This window comes from Odocoileus virginianus, chromosome 4 (assembly GCF_023699985.2).
Source record: "Odocoileus virginianus isolate 20LAN1187 ecotype Illinois chromosome 4, Ovbor_1.2, whole genome shotgun sequence".
NCBI lineage: Eukaryota > Metazoa > Chordata > Mammalia > Artiodactyla > Cervidae > Odocoileus > Odocoileus virginianus.
The window spans coordinates 33927106-33952728 of NC_069677.1; the positions used below are offsets into that span (position 1 = coordinate 33927106).

Below are 25623 nucleotides of genomic sequence, written 5' to 3' on the forward strand. Positions count from 1 at the left end.
CAGGAAATAATAAAAGGCTGAAAAATGTTACAAATAAATGTATTTAATTACATACAAACATACACAATCTATATCTATCTATACCAGTATCTCTATTTATAAATATGTATAAATTATAATTGAATTGGGGTACTAAAGTTTGTATAATATTTGAACATTTTTATGTTATTTATTTTTTGTTCTTAACTTATCCTGACCCTCTTATTATATGCAATTTTGAGATAAAGTACACTAAAATTTGAAAAAAAATGTGGTAACAATAGGTTTAACTCTTATGTTGAAATTAAATATATTCAATATTTGACTCTGGTTAAATTTCTATTTATCTTGAATTTCTTATTGAAGTGGACATTTTGGGCTTCTTTTTGAGTCTAACACAAGCAGGTATGTCAGAATAAGTATAAAATATAAAATAATTGAAATTTAATATATTTTTTTCACTAGGATAAAATATAGAATGTAAAATAGAAAAAACAGCAGTTATCCCTTCCCAGTCTGGCTTGTGAGACTCTACAGGGAGTCGATCTGCAATAGTAAGTGGTTAGTTCTTCGGTCTAGCATCAGTCTTTTCATGGTAACTTTGGAGTTGCCATATATTACTTGCCAGAGAGATGTCATGGCCAAAGCAGTAAAAGCCCCCTAGACAGTTGCTAATGCATAAAACCTCCAAATCAGGAAACCAGAGAGGGAGAGTGATAAAACCTCTCCAATAGCACCACAGTTGGTCAAGAAAGAAAAGAAAAAGAAGGGCAAGAAGGCCAAAGCTCCTCTAGAGAGTGCAGGTGAGCCTGGAGATGGGGACAGGGACACCACCAAAAAAAGAACAGAAAAGTGGAAATGGTTCTGAGTAGAGGAGACCACTTTAAACACTCTGTCAGCTGGAAGAAGAAATTAAAACCTCACTGAGAAAAAAAATAGAAAATGATTTCTCATGTCAGCACATTGTAAAAGAAAAAATAATATTATTAAGACATATAAATATCATGAGTCTGTTTGCTATATCTGCTCCCATATCACTAAAAGTACTTATCCTATTAACTATGCTTTCCCCTTGACATTATAAGGTTCAACTCAGCGAATAAATACTTTCTACCATGCACAGCATTATATTGTACTGAGATTATTGATGGTGCTTCTAATGTTGACCCTGAAAAGAATCAATAAGCTGATGCTGACAGATTTAAATGCTAACACCCCCACAGAGGAGTATACCCAATTACCAAGATAATAATTGTCTTCAATTTTAGAAATGAAACACCCTGCATATAGGCTACATATAATAATAAAGAGAACAACAACAGTGAGGAGCTATTTTTAGAAGGAGCTGAAGAACTATTCCATGATAGATGGAAGCATTCTGAAGACCTAATGCTTGATATACATTCTTGTTGCTAATATCATGGAATTCTTGTGTTCAGTAAGAGGAGAGTTTATTCAACTGCAACTTAATAAGATGTTCAGTATTTTTTCTATGAGCTATGAAAATTAATTACAGACTATTTAAAATTTAAATTAGTCATTAGTTTAAAATAATGGGAATTAATTTAACACTCTACTATGATATACAAAGTATAATCATACAGTTGGTACCATGGAAAGACAGTTGAATTTTAATATAAAAAGTAATGTTTGGGTTCATTTTGGATGGGCTAGCTACAATTCTCATTAAGTTTCTAAGGGAGAAAGAGGAATGATTTAGGTGACATCCAAATTTACACCATATAAAAAAATTGTGCTCTTCTTAATCACCAATATAATGGTAAAAATTTTTCTTAAATTTGTATATGTAGCAAGGTGTATATGTGTACATTAAACATGGAAAGCCCAGGTAATGTTAAAAACTGACATGGGTATGTACTGACATTGAAAAGAAATCTAACAGTCACTGAATTCTAAGTGCCAGGTATTGGTTCTCCTTGAGTCACAGTTTTAATTTTCTGCAGGATTGCCTGGCCCGTTTACTTCCCTCATCTCTTCTTGCTTCTCCCCATGTCTCCCAGAGCCCATTCATTCAGCATTCCCTCGATCCCTCTGTGACTCCTACTTACTCTGTACCATTTGCCTGAAATACAATCTCCCTTCTCCATACTTATCTAAGTCCAACCATCCAATGGATTATAAGGAATTGCTTTTCCCTCTATTTGTTGGTGTGATCTTTTCTGATTAATATTAGTATCCCCACTAGAACATAGATATGCAAGACTACTCCTGTATATATGAGTTCTATGTCTGTTTTTCCTCACTAGTACACACAGCATCTAGTTTGGGCACTGTAAAGCATTACTTCAATGAATGATCTATTTACACAGTTTATCACATTCTTTTTTTTTTTTTTTTTAATCTCATGACCAAGTAATATCATATTACTTTCCAGGTAGCATGTTATTTTGAACATGGCAAAAATAGCCAAAAGCAGACATTACTTGTTGAGTTTAGACTTCCAAATTTAAAGTAAGATAAGGAAAATAAACTATAATAATGATACATTTCTTCACAGAATTATCATCAAATAAATTGTAAAACTGTAATATTTGGGTGAACATAGGAGTCCTTTCTTGAATGTCTGTTTTCAGACAAGTGTCAAAACACATAAAGAAACAGAACAGTAAAATTAAAATCAAATACACTTAAATAATGTGTTTCTGAATGGGACTGAGTGTCATTTTGAAAAGAGACACTGGAACATGCCTGGGGAATAAAACAAGGGAAGACAGAGGGCAAACGATCCTCAAATGATAGCTACCACAGAGCACTCCATAACCATGAGTTTACCTAACATCTGGCAGCTTGAACTAAACAAAGAAACATATTTCCTTTCAAATGTTGAGGTGCTTTCAAACAGAAAATTAACTTTAAGGTTAAATATATATCACAAATGATGCAAAGTGCATTTAAATCTACTGAAAGGAAACAAAAACAAGTTTCAATAACACTTTGAAATACTGTAAAAGGAATTGCTATGAAGTAATTTTTAATTATGAACTGAAATTGTGACATTATCCCTCAGTAGTAAATACGTGGTTACCTTCTTTAGTGTGCTTCAAGAATGAGATATGTTGAAAAAGAACAAAAACACACTAACTAATATAGGAAGTTAAATGGTATGCCAGTGGTCAAGCTCTAAAGATTGAGTGCTCTCAATCTCCAAGCATTTCAAAGATGAGAATCTCTATCTCAAGTGCATATTTCATCAAGCCATTATGGACAAGCAGGAAGCACTAAGAGGTTGCATCTTTTCCCAAAATAAATTTCTAGTCATATGCCAGAAGTATAATGCATTTTAGATAAATTAACAAAACACCCATGTAACTCAAGATATAGCAACATTTCAACTCTGACAGCTTGATTGGCTTAACAATCATTTTAAAATTGGTCACAGTGTAAATTTGTCAAACTGCCTATGAAAAAAATTTATGAAGATTAACTAAATAACAGCTTTATCATCAACTATTTCTTAAGACATCATTACTTACACAATGTTGTGTCAATCGTACATCCAATCTTACTAAATTCAGTTCTCCATGCCTTTAAGATCGAAAACAGTCCTTTCCCCTACACCATAACTTCCTGGAAAGTCAAAGTGAAGTCGCTCAGTCGTTTCCGACTCTTTGTGACCCCGTGGACTGTAGGCCACCAGGCTCCTCCATCCATGGGATTCTGCAGGTAAGAATACTGGAGTGGGTTGCCAGTTCCTTCTCCAGGGGATCTTCCTGACCCAGGGATCGAACCCAGGTCTCCTGCATTGCAGGCAGATGCAGGCAGATGCTTTAACCTCTGAGCCACCAGGGAGGCCCTAACTTCCTGGGGAAACCATTAAATAGACATAAGCAGATTGGACAAAGAGCACTATTAGATTAATGCCCCTTTTATACAAGACAAAATGATTTCCACTGACTAAGGGTGTGCACTCTGTCAAATTACTTATGCTCTTGAATTTTCATACAGCTCATTTAACCCTCACATCAACCACATGAAGGGAATAATCATTATCATCCACACTTTAAGTATATAGAAATTGAGGATTAGGCAGGTCAAGCGAATTTCTCAATCTAACTAGTAAATAAAGAAAAAGCACAATGAGTATAGAGTCTATTTGCTTCCAAAGTTCATATATACTTACAAAAAATTTCTACTACATTTTGACTAAAGTAAAAAGCTTATTGAAACAACCCAATAAAGATGTATAAAGCATAGCAATTCCATATCACTCCACACCAATTCCTGCCCCACCACCTTTAAGTAACAAATGCAAACAGTGCACTGTATGCCCCCATGACTTTTTTATTAAGATATTTTTATTAAAGTGCAGCTGACTCATTGGAAAAGACCTTGATGGTAGGAAAGATTGAAGGCGAAAGGAGAAGGCGGCGGCAGAGGATGAGATAGTTAGATAGTCTCACAGACTCAATAGACATGAACTTGGGCAAACTCCAGGAGATAGAGAGGAACGAGGTCAGGCGTGCTGCAGTCCATGGGGTTGCAAAGAGTTGGACACAACTTAGCGAATTAACAAAAACTAGGCAAATGGCTGATTTACAAAATAATATAAGATTCAGGTATACAACATATTGGGCTTCCCTGGTGGCTCAGCTAGTAAAGAATCCACCTGCAATGCATGAGACCTGGGTTCGATCCCCTGGGTTGGGAAGACCCCTTGGAGTTAGGAAAGGCTACCCACTCCAGTATTCTGGCCTGGAGAATTCCATGGACTGTATAGTCCATAGGGTCGCAAACAGTCAGACAAGACTGAGTGACCTTCACTTTCAAACAATATAATATTTGATATTTTTATATTATACTTCATTTAAAGTTATTATAAATTTTTGTTATGTTTGCTGTGCTATACATTATATCCTTGTATCTTACTTATTTTATACCTAGTAGTTTGTAACTTAATTACCATCCCCTATCTTTTCACTCCCTCCACCTCTCTCTGAACTGGTAACTAGGAGTTTGTTCTTTGTATCTATGATTCTGTTTTTGATATGTCACAGTCATTTGTTTTATTTTTTAGATTTTGCATATAAGTGAATATATATTTCACTTATATTTTATTGCTCTGTTTGACTTACCTCACTAAGCATAAATCTCTCCAAGTATACCCATGTAGTTGGAAATGGCAAAGTTCCATTCCTTTTTATGGCTGAGTAATATTCCATTATATATATATATAATCCCACAGCTTATTTATTCATTCCTATGTTTATGAACATTTAGGGTGCATCTAGGTCTTTGCACATTGCAACAAACTGGAAAATTCTTCAAGAGAAGGGAATACCAGAACACCTTACCTGCCTCCTGAGAAAATTGTATGTAGGTCAAGAAACAACAGTTAGAACTGGACATGGAAAAATACACTGGTTCCAAATTGAGAAAGGAGTACGTCAAGGCTGTATATTGTCACCCTGCTTATTTAACTTATACGCAGAGGACATCATGCAAAATGCCAGGCTGGATGAAGCGCAAGCTTGACTCAAGATTTTCAGGAGAAATAAGATAACCTCAGACATGCAGATGACACCAACCTTATGGCAGAAAACAAAGAACTAAAGAGCCTCTTGATGAAAGTGAAAGAGGAGAGTGAAAAAGTTGGCTTAAGGCTCAACGTTCAGAAAACTGAGATCATGGCATCCAGTCCCATCACTTCATGGCAAATAGAAGGGGAAATAGTGGAAACAGCGGCTGACTTTATTTTTCTGGGCTCCAAAATCACTGCAGATGGTGATTGCAGCCATTAAATTAAAAGACGTTTACTCCTTGGAAGAAAAGTTTTGACCAACCTAGATAGCCTATTAAAAAGCAGAGACATTATTTTGTTAACAAAAGTTCGTCTAGTCAAAGCTATGGTTTTCCAGGAGTCATGTATGGATGTAAGAGTTACACTATAAAGAAAACTGAATGCCGAAGAATTTATGCTTTTGAGCTGTGGTGTTGGATAAAACTCTTGAGAGTCCCTTGGACTGCAGGGAGATCCAACCAGTCCATCCTAATGGAAGTCAGTCCTGAATATTCAATGGAAGGACTGATGCTGAATCTGAAACTACAATACTTTGGCTGCCTGATGCAAAGAACTGACTCATTGGAAAAGACCCTGATGCTGGGAGATATTGAAGGCAGGAGAATAAGGGATCAACAGAGGATGAGATGGTTGGATAGCATCACCGACTTGATGGACAAGTTTTGAGAGTTGGACAGGGAAGCCTGGTGGGCTGCAGTCCATGGGGTCGCAAAGAGTCGGACATGACTGAGCGACTGAACTGAACTGAACTGAATGTCTTGGGTAGTGTAAATAGTGTTGCTATGAATGTTGGGGTGCATGTATCTTTTCTAATTAGTGTTTTCATTTTCTTCAAATGTATATGCAGGAGTGGATTTGCTAGATCATATGGTAGATCTACTTTTAAATTTTGAGGAAACTCGATAGTGTTCTCCATAGTCGCTCTACTGATCTACATTCCCACTAATAGTGCATGAGGGTCTCTTTTCTCCTCATCATATCAACATTTATTATTTGTTGTCTTTTTAACAACAGCCATTCTGAGAGAAGTAAGATGATATTTCACTGTGGTTTCAATTTGCATTTCACTGATGTATAGTTATGACATTTTGTTGTTGTTTAGTCGCTCGATTGTGTCTGACCCTTTGCAGTCCTATGGACTGCAGCTCCCCAGGCAGCATCTTTTAATGCTCTGTCTCCTTTGAAAAAATGTTTATTGAGGTTTTCTGCCAATTTTTAAATCAAGTCGTTTGTTTGTTTATATTGAATTGCACGATCTCTATATATTTTTTAGATAGTAACCCTTTATCAGATATCATATGCAAATATATTCTCTCACTCATAGTTTATCTTTTCACTGTGTTGGTTTCTTTTGTTATGCAAAAGCTTTTGCTGATCTTTGCTTTTATTTTTGCCTTTGTTTCCCTTGTCAGAGGTGAGATATTCAAAAAGGTAATTGCTCTGTATAATGTGCCCATTATACAGAGTGAAGTAAGCCAGAAAGATAAAGACCAATACAGTATACTAACGCATATATATGGAATTTAGAAAGATGGTATTGATAACCCTATATGCAAAACAGAAAAAGAGACACAGATGTACAGAACAGAATTTTGGGCTCTGTGGGAGAAGGCGAGGGTGGGATGTTTCAAGAGAACAGCATCGAAACATGTATATTATCTAGGGTGAAACAAATCACCAGCCTAAGTTGGATGCATGAGACAAGTGCTCGGGCCTGGTGCACTGGGAATACCCAGACGAATTGGGTGGAGAGGGAGGTGGGAGGGGGGATCGGGATGGGGAATACATGTAAATCCATGGCTGATTCATGTCAATGTATGACAAATACCACTGCAATATTGTAAAGTAATTAGCCTCCAATTAATAAAAATAAATGAAAAAAAAGAAAGAAAAAAAGGTAATTGCTCAGACTTATATAAAACAGTACATGGCTTATGTTTTCTTCAAGATATTTTATGGTTTCCAGTTTTACATTTGACCTTTAATCCATTTTGAGTTTACTTTTGTATATAGTGTGAGAAAATGTTCTAATTTTTTTCTTTTATTTATTACTTCCAGTTTCCTCAACACTACTTATTGAAGAGACTGTCTTTTCCTCATTTTTATTTTTGCCTATTTTGTCATAGATTAATTGACTATATTTGCATAGAATTATTTCCAGGCTCTCTGTACTGTTCCTTGATTTAGGTGTCTGCTTTTGTTCCACAATCCTTATGTTTTGATTATTATAGCTTTGTACTATAACCTAAAGTTAAGGAGCATAATACCTCTAGCTTTATTCTTTTTTCTCCCAACTGCTTTCCTACTCAGGATCTTCTGTGGTTTGACATAGATTTTAGGATTACATGATCTAGTTCTGAGAAACTTGTGGTATTTTAATAGAGATTAGAACTGTAAAGGTTGAACAAAGAGTCCCTCTGCATCTTGTTAATAACAAAGTAGGCAAACAATAAGGACCTGTTTTATAGCACAGGGAACTACAGTTAATAGCTTGTAATAACCTAAAATGGGAAAGAATGAAAAAGAATTTATATATATATATATATATATATATATATATATATATGCATAAAAAATGAAGCAGGGCAAAAGCTAACAGAGTTTTCCCAAGAGAATGCACTGGTCAGAGCAAACACCCTCTTCCAACAACACAAGAGAAGACTCTACACATGGACATCACCAGATGGTCAACACCAAAATCAGACTGATTCTATTCTTTGCAGCCAAAGATGGAGAAGCTCTATATAGTCAGCAAAAACAAGGCCGGGAGCTGACTGTAGCTCAGATCATGAACTCCTTATTGCCAAATACAGACTTGAATTGAAGAAAGTAAGGAAAACCACTAGACCATTCAGGTATGACCTATATCAAATCCCTTATGACTATACAGTGGAAGTGAGAAATTCATTTAAGGGATTAGACCTGATAGACAGAGTGCCTGAAGAACTATGGACCGGAGTTCATGACATTGTACAGGAGTCAGGGATCAAGATCATCCCCAAGAAAAAGAAATGCAAAAAGGCAAAATGGTTGCCTGAGGAGGCCATACAAATAACTTAGAAAAGAAGAGAAGCTAAAGACAAGGGAGAAAGGAAAGATATACACATCTGAATGCAGACTTCCATAGAATAGCAAGGAGAGATAAGAAAGCCTTCCTCAATGATCCAAAGTGATCAATGCAAAGAAATAGAGGGAAACAATAGAATGGGAAAGATCTCTTCAAGAAAATTAGAGATACCAAGGGAACATTTCATGCAAAGATGGATTCGATAAAGGACAGAAATGGTATGGACCTAACAGAAGCAAAAGATATTAAGAAGAGGTGGCAAGAATACACAGAAGAACCATACAAAAAAAGATCTTCATGACCCAGATAACCACGATGGTATGATCACTCACCTAGAGCAGACATCCTGGAATGCGAAGTCAAGTGAGCCTTGGGAAGCATCACTATGAACAAAGCTATTGGAGGTGATGGAATTCCAGTTGAGCTATTTCAAATCCTAAAAGATGATGCTGTGAATGTGCTGCACTCAATACGCCAGCAGTTTGGAAAACTCAGCAGTCACCACAGGACTGGAAAAGATCAATTTTCATTCCAATCCCAAAGAAAGGCAATGCCAAAGAATGTTCAAACTACTGCACAATTGCATTCATCTCACATGCTAGCAAAGTAATGCTCAAAATTCACCAAGCCAGGCTTCAGCAATACATGAACCATGAACTTCCAGATATTCAAGTTGGATTTAGAGAAGGCAGAGAAACCAAAGATCAAATTCCCAACATCTGTTGGATCATCGAAAAAGCAATAAAGCTCCAGAAAAACATCTACTTCTACTTTTTTTTTTTTTAATCTCTTCTCCTTCTGGTACCCTGTAAATGCAAATGTTGGTATGCTTGATGTTGTACTGAAGTTCCTTAATCTGTTCTCAGTTTTTAATCCTTGTTTTTCTATTTGCTGTTCCAACTGGGTGATTTCTAGTATTCTATCTTCCATATTGTTTATGTATTTTTCTATACCTCTTAAACTACTTTTAATTTCTTCTAGTGTACCTGTTCATTTCAGTTATTGTATACTTCAGCTCTGACTGGTTCTTTTTTATATTTTCTAGCTGTTTATTAAAATTCTCACTGAATTCATCTATTCTTTTCCACAGTTCAGTTAGCATTTTTATTAGTATTGCTTTCAACTCTTTATCAGGTAAACTATTTATCTGTTCCATTGGGGTTTTTCTTTAGTTCTTTCGTGTCAAACACAAAAATATTTCTCTGTCTTCTCATTTTGACTTTCATTATCTGTAGGACATTAGGAGAAACAGCAACCTAATTTCCCAGCATTGAAGCCAAGTTGTTGTATGAGAGCTTTTCTATGCACTCTGTGCATGTTGGCGGTTTTGGTAGGAAAACTATATCTTAAGTAACATGGACTGTGTCTTCCTTAGGGGGCTGCTGTGTCTACCTTGGTGGGAGGTATGGATGGAGTTCGAGGGACTAGAGCCAGAACCAGATACAAAAAAGAAAAGTCTGGTTTCTTACAGCCCTATGGTCACTCCTATTGGTTTTCAAACCAGCTAAGAGGGCTCATCTCCCCATGTCCATGTGGGCCCCCAGAATTGTGATGTCTAATATCTAGCTCAAACCCATCACTCTTCAGGAAGGATCCCCAAATCTGTAATATCTCTCTCCTCTTCTCTGTCCTCTACAAGGGATGTGGGTCCCAACCAGACTGCTTCCCTTCCTACAAGATTCCACATGGGTCTTCCTTTCTTTTCTTTTTTTTTTTTTTTTCCATTTATTTTTATTAGTTGGAGGCTATTTACTTTACAATATTGTAGTCGTTTTTGCCATACATTGACATGAATCAGCCATGGATTTACATGTATTCCCCATCCCGATTCCCCCCACTCCCACCTCCCCCTCCACCCGATTCAAGTGGGTCTTTCTTAACAGATTTGTTTTTGAAGAGTTCTGCTGGTCACCAGGTTGATTTCGGCAAGAGTCACTTTTATACATAGTTATAGTTTTGATGTTTTTCAGGAGGGGAGGTGAGTCCGCAGTGCCCTCCTACTCTGCCATCTTGATCTCTCCTCCCCCCAAGATTTTCTTAAACCTCAGAAATAGGATGATATGTCACCTTAAGAATTTGGATCTGATTCTAAACTGTGTTAAATCACTCCATTTAGAAATATAGAATGTTTTCATAGCAATTAAGTGTCTATAATTATTCAAAAATTTTATATTCTTTAATAATATTATAAAGTCAACTTTATGATTCTGGGTCATTTGTGTAAAATGGTAAAATGTTTTTAACTGTTTTAAAACTTGTTTCATTATCATGAACAAGATTTTTTATTTCAATTTTTTAATATTTCATGATGGTAAAAAAAAATAGGTTTGATATATCAATATTTTCCCTTGAATCTATTTACTTTACTCATTTATGTGTTTTAACCAATTATTAATTTTCCAAATCTCTGATTGAATCATCAGCAAATAATAATCCTTTCTCTTATTTTCCACTGTTATATTTTGTGTGTTTGTGTGATTGTATTAACAACAACCTAAAAAACAAATATCCATAAATATTTTGATAGTTTAACTTCATATCTTAGACCTCCTCATTTTGAAAGGCAACTTCAGGAAGGCATATTCCTTAAAGAGCTGTTATACCTGATCACTAAGAAAGAGCAATGAAAAGTGTGTTCCAAGAACTGGCATCATTCAGTTCAGTTCAGTCGCTCAGTGGTGTCCAACTCAGCGACCCCATGAACCCCAGCTTGCCAGGCATCCCTGTCCATCACCAACTCCTGGAGTCCAACCAAACCCATGTCCATTGTGTCAGTGATGCCAATCAGCCATCTCATCCTCTGCCATCCCCTTCTCCTCCTGCCCCCAATCCCTCCCAGCATCAGTCTTTTCAAATGAGTCAGCTCTCTGCATCAGGTGGCCAAAGTATTGGAGTTTCACCTTCAACATCAGCCCTTCCAATGAACACCCAGTACTCGTCTCCTTTAGGATGGACTGGTTGGATCTTCTTGCAGTCCAAGGGACTCTCAAGAGTCTTCTCCAACACCACAGTTCAAAAGAATCAATTCTTCGGCACTCAGCTTTCTTTATAGTCCAACTCTCACATCCATACATGACTACTGGAAAAACCATAGCCTTGACTAGTCGGACCTTTGTTGGCAAAGTAATGTCTCTGCTTTTTAATATACTGTCTAGGTTGGTCATAACTTTCCTTCCAAGAAGTAAGCGTCTTTTAATTTCATGGCTGCAGTCACCATTCACAGTGATTTTGGAGCCCAGAAAAATAGTCAGCCACTGTTTCCACTGTTTCCCCATCTATTTGCCATGAAGTGATAGAACCAGATGCCATGATCTTAACTTTCTGAATGTTGAGTTTTAAGCCAACTTTCCCACTCTCCTCTTTCATCAAAAGGCTCTTTAGTTCTTCTTCACTTTCTGCCATAAAGGTGGCCAAAAACTAGTTAGCAATCCAAAATCTCAGATCCCATCCCAGATTACTAAATCATAATCTTGGGGGCTGGGCTCAGGAATCTGACTTTTACCAAGCTAATATTTGAGAGGAGCACTTCAATAAAACATATATGATCTATCCTCTTTATTTATGAATTTTGTGTTTGTTAATTCAGTTACTCTTTAAAATTTATTTGTATCCTATTGTGTCTTTGTTGTCATTCAAAGATAAGTGCATGCACAGAGTGGCAAAAATGTATACCATCCTACACACACCTCCATTCCTACTCCCAGCTAAGACTGAACAGAGAGTCCCTCTGCATTTTCAGCTCCCATACTATAAACATGTGCCCTTTCTGTGGTCTATTTAGTGCTATACACTTTGCATTCTGTGCTTCTTGTTTTGCCTTCTATAATGCCCCCCAAGGGTAGTACTAAAGTGCTGTCTGGTATTCCTAAGTACAAGAAGCTGTGATATGGCTTATGGAGAAAATGCATCTGTTAGAAATAAGTCATGAGTTACAGTACTGCTGGCTATGAGTTCAATGTTAATGAATCAACAATATGTATCGCATAAGGTATGTTTAAGCAGAAACACACATAAGGTTATATACTGATCAATTAAGGAAAATCTGACCAGAGGCTCCTAAGAACTTAACCTTGTGTTTTTCAAGGCAACGATTTATTATTGGCTAATTCAGTGTTCTAGTTAACTTTACAAAACATAACAGCTATAAATAATGAGAACTGACTGTATATAAGCATAAAACATTGGCACAGTGGTAAAGAATCTGCCTGCCAATGCAGGGGATGCAAAAGACATGAGTTTGATTCCTGGGACAGAAAGATGTCCTGGAGGAGGAAATGGCAACCCACTCCAGTTTTCTTGACTAGGACATCCTATAGACAGAGGAGCCTGGTGGGCTACAGTCTGTGGGGTCACAAAGAGTTGGACACAACTGGGCAACAGAGCACATGGAACACACAGACTGTATATAAGCACTATCTATATCAGAAATACAAAAGGAAAGAAATATATATATACACATATAAAATAAGAAAACAAATGTCAACAGGAGGAAAACTAAATCAATAAAGATATATTCATGACATATATATTCACTTTGAATATATTGATATATATTCAAAAGTAATGCAGCCGTGAAAATTAACAACATGAATTAGTATGTATAACATGATGCATTAATATATTAATTATATTAATTAAGACTATCATATGAAGGACAAAATAATACAATGTTGAATTTTAAAAGTTTCAAGAGTAAATTCAACATTGGATCATAAAATTCAAAAGCATACAAAACTAAACAATATATTGTTTAAGGACACAAACACATGTGTCAAATCATGAAGGTTAAAAGCAAAGAAATCACAAATGCTATTGCAGGATAGAGTCTCTACAGAACTAGTGGAAGACAGAAAGATATGATAAAAGAGAACATTTACATATATAAAAGTTGAATAGTGAGTACAAAGGTATTATAAAAACATAGGGAAGGAATAAAGAATGGATGGATAGTTCACTAGAAAACGCATACATGACAAATGTATCAAGAATCAAGAATTTTGGTGAATCTAGTTATATATAACAGAGACTTTAAAAGCAATGGCAGTGCTATACTTATTAAATATGATTGTTAGCCTTTACAAATATTTTTCTGTAATGACTTACTACTTGATACACTTAAAACTGCGATATAAAAATTTTTAAATATTTTGTTTGCAATACAAATATAAGAATTAGTAACTTGAGGTGAAATGCTGACTTGTGAGTAATTTACTGAAAGTTTATAACAAATATAGATTAACATCATTAAAGAATAATAAAATATCTATCTTGAAAGTTAAAGTTTACAAGGCTCTTCTACCTATACTCTTTGATTTAACATACTCTCTGGCATTGTCATTTATATACAAAAGAGAAATCTGTAATAGGTTAAAATTTTTAAAAGTACAAAAAGAAAAAAAAAGTACAAAAAGGTAGAACTTCAGAATTGAAATGTACTAGTCTTTAAATTGTATAGCTGCAATTATAATCATATCTGCATATATGTCTATAATGGTTTACAAAACACTCTGATGTATACCTTTTAAAAACTGATTTTATATGACCTAATAATATAAAGTTTACATAGTGTGAACAGTGGCTATGACAAAACCAAAAATATTATATGCAAATTGATCATATGAAATGTTGAAACAAATCCCAAGTTCATCCCTTCCCCATCAAATGACTAGAGCCTTATCACAATGAAGACACCACTGTTCCCACTCTAACACTTTCTCTTTTTAAATATTTTTAAATCATCAAAGATTTCATTAACTATGGAACTTCAATCCAGTGAAGAGCACTTTGAGTGATCTTCACAACTGGTCAATTACTCAGAGTGAACTTTCAACTCTAAGTGTCTTATATGTGGCATAAATCTAAGATCAGCTTTTAAAATCAAAGTGGCTATCAACTTGATCAAATAATTAGGGCACAATTCTCTAGCCCATCATTAATCAGAACGCAAATATTCAATACAATGCTTTGAAGACATTCAGCATGACCAGACCACTGCACTTGAATAATATTAAGGCAAATTTTAATTTCTGCATGAATTAAAATCAGCAAAATACAAAGCAAAGAGTCGTACAGTATTTTTCATTCCTTCTTTTTCTAGGAGGTTGTCTGTGGACACTTGAATTTACTGCACTAAATAATGCTATTCTAAGTAAAAGGCTCAGTAAATTACTGAAAACACTGGAACATAAAATGAAACTCAGTCGACTTACTGAAAATATTTTTTTTCCTTCACTTAACATGGTTATACAATGTGTCAATTATCTAGTCATTTAGAATTTTCAGGAAGAAACAACTTGCTCTATAGAGAATCAGTTGGCTTTCATAATACTCAGAGAATATTTGCATAATAACACCGCTACAGCTGCAAGGTTAAATCCATTAATTTATTGGGAACAGAACAGGCTGTTCTGGTTGGCTGTTGCAAAAATTGCTTTTTGCACTTGTCTTTTCCACCATCAAGTATTTGCTGGGAGCACACAATTACTGCAGCAAAGCCTATGTTGCCAAGCAAGGAGACTTATTTAACATGGAAAGTGGCGAACACTTCACTTTCTGAAAATGAAAAAAATTAATCTTGAAAAGCTTCCTAATTAACATTTTCTCCTTCACTAGTTGTTTCATAGGATAAAGTAGAGGATGGCAATTCAGATGAAGGTTAACTAGATGAACCCATCTCTGCAGCAGCTCTCAAGTGCAAATGTCATCCCTAAACAATATTTCTTCATAACTAGAAATAATCTCAAATCTTCCTTAGGTATTTTTCTCCTAAACGATAAATTTAAAAATAGAACACTTCTTTCCAAAAGTCACTAAATGAACAAACCATCTCTTGAAATTCATATTATATAGTCAAGAGCTGCTGTGTAATAAACGTAAAGGAAATTCACAGAGTTTTTATGAATTCCTAGCAAAAATCATTAAAACAAGAAAGGAGCATACTATAACTTAAATCATATCTTAAAAATGAACTGCATTCAGCCAAGTATCATATAACCTGTAATATATTAATAACTAAGTTGGGAAAAGTTTTCCTGCCCAGGACTACTAAATCACAGGAACAAAATTAATGGGAACACTCACAATTTTTTTTTAATTTGATAATTTATAAAATGTTACTATGCTAAAAAGGAATGAAGTCATTTATAAACATAATAACATATATTTATGTATTATATTTGGGTCATGGAATAAATTCTGGGGTGAGCAAAGACAGTCAGACAAAATAGTATAGACAAAGAAAGTAAGTGAAAGGAGAGAAGTAAAAAGGAAGAGGAAAGTGAAATGTGAAAAATAAATCCTTGTTCTTCATCAGCCCAAACACTTTCCTCTTCCTATATCTCCTGTGTCTCAGCTCAGTTCAGTTCAGTTCAGTTCAGTTGCTCAGTCGTGTATGACTCTTAGCGACCCCATGAACCGCAGCACTCCAGGCATCCCTGTCCATCACCAACTCCCGGAGTTCACCCAAGCCCATGTCAGTTGAATCGGTGATGCCATCCAATCATCTCATCCACTGTCATCCCCTTCTCCTCCTGCCCTCAATCTTTCCCAGCATCAGGGTCTTTTCAAATGAGTCAGCTCTTCGCATCTGGTGGCAAAGTATTGGAATGTCAGCTTCAACATCAGTCCTTCCAATGAACACCCAGGACTGATCTCCTTCAGGATGGACTGGTTGGATCTCCTTGCTGTCCAAGGGACTCTCAAGAGTCTTCTCCAACACCACAGTTCAAAAGCATCAATTCTTCAGTGCTCAGCTTTCTTCATAGTCCAACTCTCACATCCATACACGACTACTGAAAAAACCATAGCCTTGACTAGATGGACCTTTGTTGGCAAAGTAATGTTTATGTTTTTTAATATGCTAAGTTGGTCATAATTTTCCTTCCAAGGAGTAAGCGTCTTTTAATTTCATGGCAACAATAACCATCTGCAGTGATTTTGGAGCCCAGAAAAATAAATTCAGCCACTGTTTCCACTGTTTCCCCATCTATTTGCCATGAAGTGATGGGACCGGATGCCATGATCTTAGTTTTCTGAATGTTGAGCCTTAAGCCAACTTCTTCACTCTCCTCTTTCACTTTCATCAAGAGGCTTTTTAGTTCCTCTTCACTTTCTGCCATAAGGGTGGTGACATCTGCATATCTAAGGTTACTGATATTTCTCCAGGCAATCTTGATTCTAGCTGTGCTTCCTCCAGCCCAGCGTTTCTCATGATGTACTCTGCATAGAATTTAAATAAGCAGGGTGACAATATACAGCCTTGACATACTCCTTTCCTATTTGGAACCAGTCTGTTGTTCTATGTCCAGTTGCTTCCTGACCTGCATACAGGTTTCTCAAGACGCAGGTCAGCATGTCTCAGTAGAAAGGCAAATGTGTTGCTTACTGGAAAGTCATTGAGTTTTTCCACAAAAAGCAAATAACACAGTAGTATGTTGGAAATGCTTTAAAAGCAGAAAAACCATAAAATATATTGGGGAGAGTGGAAGTGTGATTGGGTAAAAGTGAGATATTTTCCCTTAAACAAAGACACTCATGATTACATTATTTGTACATTTTTAGTACCTATAGTGCAAGCATTTTTGTGCCTTGTTTTGGAATACCATCTCTGTGCCTTTTTAACTTGCCAATTTTCTATTATTCCTTCAAGACCCAAGTCAAATGTATTCCCATCTATGAAGATAACCCAGATTGCCACAATCTAAATTAAATGTTTCTTCTTCCAAATTCCTATAATATTTTCATTATCAAACTGAATTTTTATTACAGTTAAATTATGAGTTTCTTGAAGGAAAGATGATGGCATTTACATAGTAGCCCCAAAAGTTTGATTAATTCCTTACATAAAGTGGGGCATGTAAAACATATTCAGTGATCTATGTTGAAATTCCACCAGCATAAAGTATTTTATTGGACTAATTTTCATATATCAAAATGTTTCATTTTTTCATTAAAAAAATAAAAATCGACATATCATTAGTTTAGACTGATTATCCTTTAAGGTGGCTCCAGTAGCTCAGTGGTAAATAATGCACCTGCAAAGCAGGAGACGCAGAGATGTGGGTTCAATCCCTGGGTCAAGAAGGTCCCCTGGAGGAGGAAATGGCAACCCACTCCAGTATTCTTGCCTGGGAAATCCCATGGACAGGGTAGCAAAAGAGTTGGGCATAATTGAGTTACTAAACAATCAATACAGTAACCAGAGGGATTTTGTGAAAGCGCATGGCAGACAGTGTCACTACTCTGCTAACAAGCTCACAATGCTTTCTCATTTCTCTCAAGGTAAAACTTAAGGTCTTTAAAATGAAATACAAGTCCATATTATCCTAAGGTGAAACAGATCACCAGCCCAGGTTGGGTGCATGAGACAAGTGCTCGGGCCTGGTGCACTGGGAAGACCCAGAGGGATTGGGTGGAGAGGGAGGTGGGAGGGGGGACTGGAATGGGGAATACATGTAAATCCATGGCTGATTCATTTCAATGTATGACAAAAACCACTGCAATGATGTAAAGTAATTAGCCTCCAACTAATAAAAATAAATGGAAAAAAAAAATGAAATACAAGTCCCATGACCTCCCTGACTTAATTTGTGTCCCCCTCTCATCTTTTTTCACTCTCTTCCCACCCCATCTTTTGAATCACAGTGTCCTCCTCACTGGTTGATAGCAGTGATGGCATCACTGACTCAATGGACATGAGTTTGAGTAAACTCCGGGAGTTGGTGATGGACAGGGAGGCCTGGCATGCTGCAGTCCATGGGGTCACAGAGTCGGACACGACTGAGCAACTGAACTGTCCTCCTCACTAGACTTTTCTTACTACAGGGCCCTTGCACTTGCTGCTTTCACACCTGGAACGCTCTTCTCTTAGATCACCATAAGGCTTACTCCTTGGCCTCTTTTAGGTCTTTATTCAATAGTCACCTCAGTTAAACATTTCCAATCTATCTTACATAAAATTATGCTCACTACTTTATTTTTCTCATTAGCAAGTTTTTCTCACTGTCCTATACAAATAAACATACCATCATCATCACCATGATTTATACTCACTTATCTTTTTTTTTAATTTATTCATTGTTTTATTCCTAAAGAATAGATAGAATCTAATCCATAGTAGGCCTTCAATAAACACACACTGAATATTGATTGGATCACTAAAGGTTTCTACATATTTTTGACAAGGTAAGTGCCTGGTTGATAAATAGATTTTGTTTTTGCATTTTCAGTCCTATTACACTTTTAAACTTTTATGGAAATATCTATATTCCAAGCTTTTAAGTTACAGAAGCAAAGTTTAGCTCTTCTTCAATGTGGGAAAGAGGAAAAGTAAATATCAAAATGTACTGTGTTGAGGAAGTAGATTCCCAAAAAGACAGAGAATATCAGAATAACAGTGGTCTGTTGGATTATTTTAATCAATAGGAAGGTTTAGAATATCCTTAGATTAAAATTTAGGTAATGTATATGCACATATCAGGTAGGGAAACACTATTCACAATAGTCAAGAGGTAGAAGCAATCTAAATGCTCAATGAAAGATGAACAGATAAAGAAAATATAATATATACACACACTGAAATATTATTAAGCCTTTAAAAAAGAAAGAAATCCTATCACATGATGCAGCATGAATGTACCTTGAGGACTTCATGATAAGAGATACAGGCTAGTTACAAAATGACAAATACCATATAGCACCACTTATATGGTAGTAAAACTCAGAAACATAAAGTAGAATGGTGGTTTTCAAGAACTAGGGAGAGGAAGAAATGGGGAGTTTTTCAATGGGTACAGAGCTTCAGCCTTGCAAGATGAAGAAAATTGAAAGATCTGCTGCACAACATTGTGAATATATTTAACACTCATGTGTACACTTAAAAATCATGAAGGTGGTTGGTTCTAGATTAAGTGATTTGATCACAATTAAAACATTTTGAGAAAAAAAAGAAATGAATGGCTATAGATCTGCAGTGGCAAATGGATCACATTTTTATCCACATATGCATATTTGTGTTTTCAAAGGCTTCTTTCATGTTTGTTTATTTAAAGAAAGCAGATATTACACCACAAAAAGTCATTTAATGACAACTGGAAGCCATGAATTTTAAACCACTCTTCAAGGGCAATTATCTGTAAAGAAATGGACTATCTTAAAAATGATAATAAATTTTATGTCAAAATTTAGCTATGTTTAAATCAGGGAAGACACTGTAGTTGCTTCCAATGTAATAATTCAATTACTGTAAGTATTTAATATTTAATATTAACTTTTGGTGCTTGCAAACAGCTGAGAAATAATTTGGGTTCATTCTCCTATCATTGGCGATTGCAGTACATTTACAAGGACTGCATGCTGCTGCTACTGCTGCTAAGTCACTTCAGTCATGTCTGATAGACGTATATTAATTAGAATGTTAATAATCAAAATCTATTTTTGACTTAATGTAAACATCTAGTACCCACAAGTTGTCCTGCTGTTCTGGGTTAACTGTGGGTGTACCAGCATGCTCAGTCATGTCCGATTCTTTGTGACCCTATGTCACAAAGGCTCCTCTGTCCATGGGATTTTCCAGGCAAGAATACTGGAGTGGGTTGCAAATTTCCTCCTCTAGGGGATCTTTGGGACCCCATGTCACAAAAGTCTCCCCTGTCCATGGGATTTTCCAGGCAAGAATACTGGAGTGGGTTGCCATTTCCTCCTCCAGGGGATCTTCCCAACCCAGGGATCAAACCTGAGTCTCCTATGTCATCTGCATTGCAGGCAGGTTCCTTACCCACTGAGCCACTGAGGGTTAACTGTATATATATACAAATAAGCATATGAGCATTATATCAATACATTTTCCTCTATCTAGACACATTGTACGTGGTACTGTTTCCACCCTAAAGACACATTAAAGTTCTAATTCCCAATACCTGTGAATATACTACCTCATTTGGAAACAAGGTATTTATACATGTAATAAAGAAAAATTGAAGTCATACTGGATAGGGGGGGACTGTAAATCCAATAACCGATGACCACAACAATCTTGCTGTGGTATTTATCATGGCATCTCTAGGGAAACAACATAACACATGAATATGTGCGTTTGCCAGGGGGCAAAATTTGCCTAACAAAGCATGGGCATAGGTGATTCACAAATCTGGATTAAATTTTTGCTCTATGGGTTACTTTCAGTGTGACTCTGAGTAAGTTACTTACCCTCTCTTCCATCAGTTTTCTCTGGTAAAATGGCAATAATTGTGTTGTGAAGATTGAGTGAAATAGAATGTAATGACCAGAGCCTGTCACAGGATGAGTTCAACATATAATAAAAGTAATAACAACTGACGTAAGATCTTGGTTACACATGTTACACTCACATATGCCAATAACTTAGCTTTCTGTTTTTCCTTTATGTTAAATATATTGAAACCAGTTCCTAGGAAAAGAAGAATAAAATAAGGCCAGATACCTAAACCATATCCTATATATTTTAAATAATAAACATTATTTAATGCAAAATAAATATGGTTGCAAACACCAACACTTGTGCTTTCAATGACCAGTTTTATTCACTATACACTTTGATGTTGTTTTATTTATGATAAAAATGAACTATGTCCTCAGATCTTTATTAAATAATAACTTACATGTCTATAGATTAGTTTTCCTTTGATAGCAGAGCTACTCGCCATTAATTATAGTACTTATATAACCTTGAAAATATAATAGTTTATAGATCACAGAGGTTGCAATTCATCATTTTAGTATGATACACGGAAAACTAAGTTTAATTTTAGACATCACAGATTTGAAAAGTCAAGGACGAATTCAGTTATGCCCATAGAAATACATGTAGAACAGTGAATTGTCTAACAAGCAAAAGACAATTACGAAATTGTTGTGAGATGTAGGTTTAGCTTTCAGACACACAGCTTAAAGGGTACAAGAGGGATGGTTCCAATCACATATGCAAAGGTTTGGCAGATGGGAAAGTATGTCAATCTATTCTGTTTTTCTTGAAAACCAATATTGGGGTCTTCATGACAAAATTATTTGAAGGCATATTTTGAATCAATATATGACAAATAGCATTATAACAATTTGAACTATCCCCAAATAGAATGAGCTGCCTCAAAACAGTAGAGATATTTCTGTAAAGGTTGTCTCAGCATCTGCCAAGGATACTGTATTATTGAACTAGGGAAACTTATGAGTCTCATGATTTCACAACTTTTTAGACAGGAACTTTTACAGCTAATTTGTTACTTTATCATAATAAAGAATGAAATTCCATTATTTTCAATAGCATGGATGTTCTTGGAGGGTATTATGCTAAGTGAGATATGTCAGGCAGAGAAAAACAAATACTTTATGATATCACGTATACATGAAATATAGAAAATGAAACAAACCAGACAATATACTAAAAAAGAAACAGACACATATATAGAGACCAAATTTCAAGGTTACTGTAAGGAGAGGGGAGAGAGGAAGAGTAATATAGGGGCAAGGAGTGAAGGGGTATAAAATATTATGCATAAAATAATCCACAAGCGTCTATTTTATAAAAATATAGCCAATATTTTATAACTATAAATGGAGTATAACCTTAAAAAATTTTGAATCACCATATTGTATACCAGGTATACCTCAATAAAAAAAAAAAAACTGACTTTCCTGATTCAAAAAGTTAAATCTCAAACGATGTCCTAAAACATAAAAAGCTGATCAGTGTTGTTAGGCATTGAGAAAAAAAAATTACAAGTACCCACCTAGCAGAATGGCTAACATTAAAATTTCTAACAATACCAAGTATTTATAAGAAGTGCTGTCACTAGAATTATTGTATATTGTTGCTGAGTATGTAAACTGGGACATCCATTTTGTAACTCTTGCTGGTGTCTATTAAAACTAAAAATATGCATATCATATCATTTAGAAATTATATGATAGCTATATATCTTTGCTATTCACACAAATATTCACTAACCAACATGTTTACAAATATTCAGAGCAATTCTATTCATAGACACAATAAAACGTCTGTCAGCAAGATAAATAAATTGATATTTTCTTTTATTGGAATAATATATAGATGAAAACAAATGACTACTGAGCCAGCAGAAATATGGGATGAATCCGAGAAACATTCTTGGGCTCCAAAATTCCTGCAGATGGTGACTGCAGCCACTAAATTAAAGTACGCTTGATCCTTGGAAGAAAAGCTATGACAAACCTAGACAACATATTAAAAAGCAGAAACATCACTTTGCTGACAAAGGTCCATATAGTCAAAGCTTTGGTTTTTCCAGTATGCATGTATGGATGTGAGAGTTGGACCATAAAGAAGGCTGAATGCCAAAGAATTGATGCTTTTAAACTGTGGTGTTGGAGAAGACTCTTGAGAGTCCCTTGAACTGCAAGGAGATCAAACCAGTCCATCCTAAAGGAGATCAGTCATGAATATTCACTGGAAGGTCCGATGCTGAAGCTGAAGTTCCAACACTTTGGCCACCTGATGCAAACAACTGACTCATTGGAAAAGACCCTGATGCTGGAAAAGATTGAAAGCGGGAGGAGAAGGGGATGACAGAGGATGAAATGGTTGGATAGCATCATTGACTCAATGGACATGATTTTGAGCAAGCGCTAGATGGTGAAGGAAAAGGAAACCTGGCAAGCTGTAACCCACAGGGTCGCAGAGTCAGACATGACTGAGCAACTGAACAACACAGAAACATAATTTTGAATGAAAAAAGTCAGACAGAAATAATACATTTGATTACATTTTTCTAATGTTCAACACTTTATAGAAATCTAATCTATGGTGTTAGAAATGAGGATTTCTAAGAAGAAGAAGGATTTCTGGAGTAATGATATACTCTAAATTCTGATGGGTGGAGAATTCATGGTGCAATTTTTACTCTGACGATAAATCACTGAGTTTAATACTTTCAATTGGCATAATTGATATATATAGGTCAAAATTCAATAAAATGCTTAATTTTTTTAAAGTTAATTTGCTCTCTGTAAAATCAGAAGAATGTATGTGGACATCCAGATAATAATACTTATACTTTCTCATCAAATCCCAAGAGAATTTAGCAAAGATGTTTAAATTCCTTACACAGTGTTGCTTATAGAAATACAGAATATTAGAACCTTATATAGTCATAGAAATTATCTGCCCCAAATCTAGGTGTGAGAGCTAAGAGAAAAGATACAGGAAAGAAATTGAGGCCTGAAAGGTTTTTTTCCCTAAAATCAATTCAATAGCTAGATACAAAACCAGGCGCAGAATGTAGGCACCTGACTCCAGGTTTAATGAGTTCCTTCTACCTTGGAAATTCAGGATTGTCTTTTTATAACCACAGCACTTTTGTTCCTTTTTTCTTACCTTTGGCAGAATATCTATACTTAACTCTCACAATAATTCCAAAGAAAATTTTTTTGTTTAATTTTTGGATCAACCAGTTTTAATTTCCTCTTTTTTCCCAAGTCTGCTGAGAAGTACTGCATAAATGTTTAAGGGATGGATACAATTTCCACAAGACTGAGCTAAGAGTCTACCTTGAAATGAAAAATGGTGCTGATATTTAGAAAATGAAAAATAGCAAGTTAGCCTTGTGGCTCAGCAACCGAATGTTCCGCTATGGCACAAGTTGCTCGCTATGCTATAAATTTTTCCATCTTAAGCTCTAAAAGACAGAATGAAGACCTGGGGGACTTTGCTGGTTCCAGTGATCTATCAAGTAACTTCAGGAGCTGAAAAATTTGCATCATTTGGCATCTATAATGCCAGATACATTCAACTCAGTGAGATAGTAAATCAATATCCCCTTAAATTATGAGACAAAGCATCAAGACCAGGAGCAAAGCACCTGCCAGAGAGAAGAGCACCAAACAGAATTATCATCCTACCCAAATATCAGAAACTGAACATTTGGGCATTTAAACCGTCCACTGTAACAACATGTGGAAAACATGCAAAGCACAGGTAAGTATACACATTTAAAAACACACAGTATTTAACTGATGACACCAAAAAATGGCACTCTATTTTAATACAATGTCTAATATTAAAATATTCATGATTACAGAAATTAAAATTACTCACTTAAAAATCATCAATTGTTTATTGGTATGAAACTCTGTGCATCTCAACACTCCACAAAAAATTCTTAAAATCCACGATTGATAAAGTGTTACAGACAATGGGATACTATTTGCTTAACCACAATCTGCCTATATTATGTACAAAATGTCAAGTGGCTATAAGAATAAGTAATAAAAGTCTATGGATTTTTTGATAATGAAATATTTTATAAATACAAACAAGAAGTGCCACTGTAATAATCACTTAAACTTATATCTTACACAAACTCTAAAATTTAATTATGTTGCTATTTTTTATGCTATTTATATATATATTTAATTAATCTATTTTTTATTGAAGGATAACTGCATTACAGAATTTTGTTGTTTTCTGTCAAACCTCAACATGAATCAACCATAGGCATTAATATATTTTCTAAGCAATGTCTTGCTTGTGACATGTCAGAAGGGTTGGCTGAATTGCCAATGGCCAAGAAGTACAGTGAATATGGTAAGCAAAGTCTATGTTTTCACTGTTGTTTTCACGACTGGATGAACATTGCCTTCCAAATACATATAACTATTTAAATCCATTTCATTTTATTTGTTCTTTACTCATAGTTCGAAAAGAGTGGAGATAACTTCAGTGGGAAAATATGGTTTTCTCCAGTGATGCACTACTCGGTTCAGAAAGACATTTTGGTTTTACTTTTTCAAATTAAATTTATATTATCTGTTTTTCAAGGGCACCTGAATGTGTTTTATAAACAATATCAATTTACATAAAATTATACTTTGTAAGCAATTGTTGTAATATTTCCTAATACTAAAATTCACTATAGAAGAGGACTGCATAAAGCACTATGACTTTACATTAAAACGTCTCTTGCAGCACCATGTGAGTGTAATCCATGTAGAACACAGGGCTGTCAGTATATAATAAATACAGACCACT

General features: G+C 35.4%; 1 protein-coding gene and 1 non-coding gene across 3 annotated transcripts in view; one reads left to right on the forward strand and one right to left on the reverse strand.

Annotated features, from left to right (window-relative positions):
- Nucleotides 1–25623, reverse strand: part of NAALADL2 (N-acetylated alpha-linked acidic dipeptidase like 2) — a 1503552-nt gene that overhangs the window by 1245986 nt on the left and 231943 nt on the right. The gene's annotated exons all lie outside the window — the stretch shown is intronic.
- On the forward strand, nucleotides 475–599 carry LOC139034930 (small nucleolar RNA SNORA56). Its single transcript, XR_011487499.1, has one exon. It is a non-coding gene; the product is annotated as a small nucleolar RNA SNORA56 (small nucleolar RNA).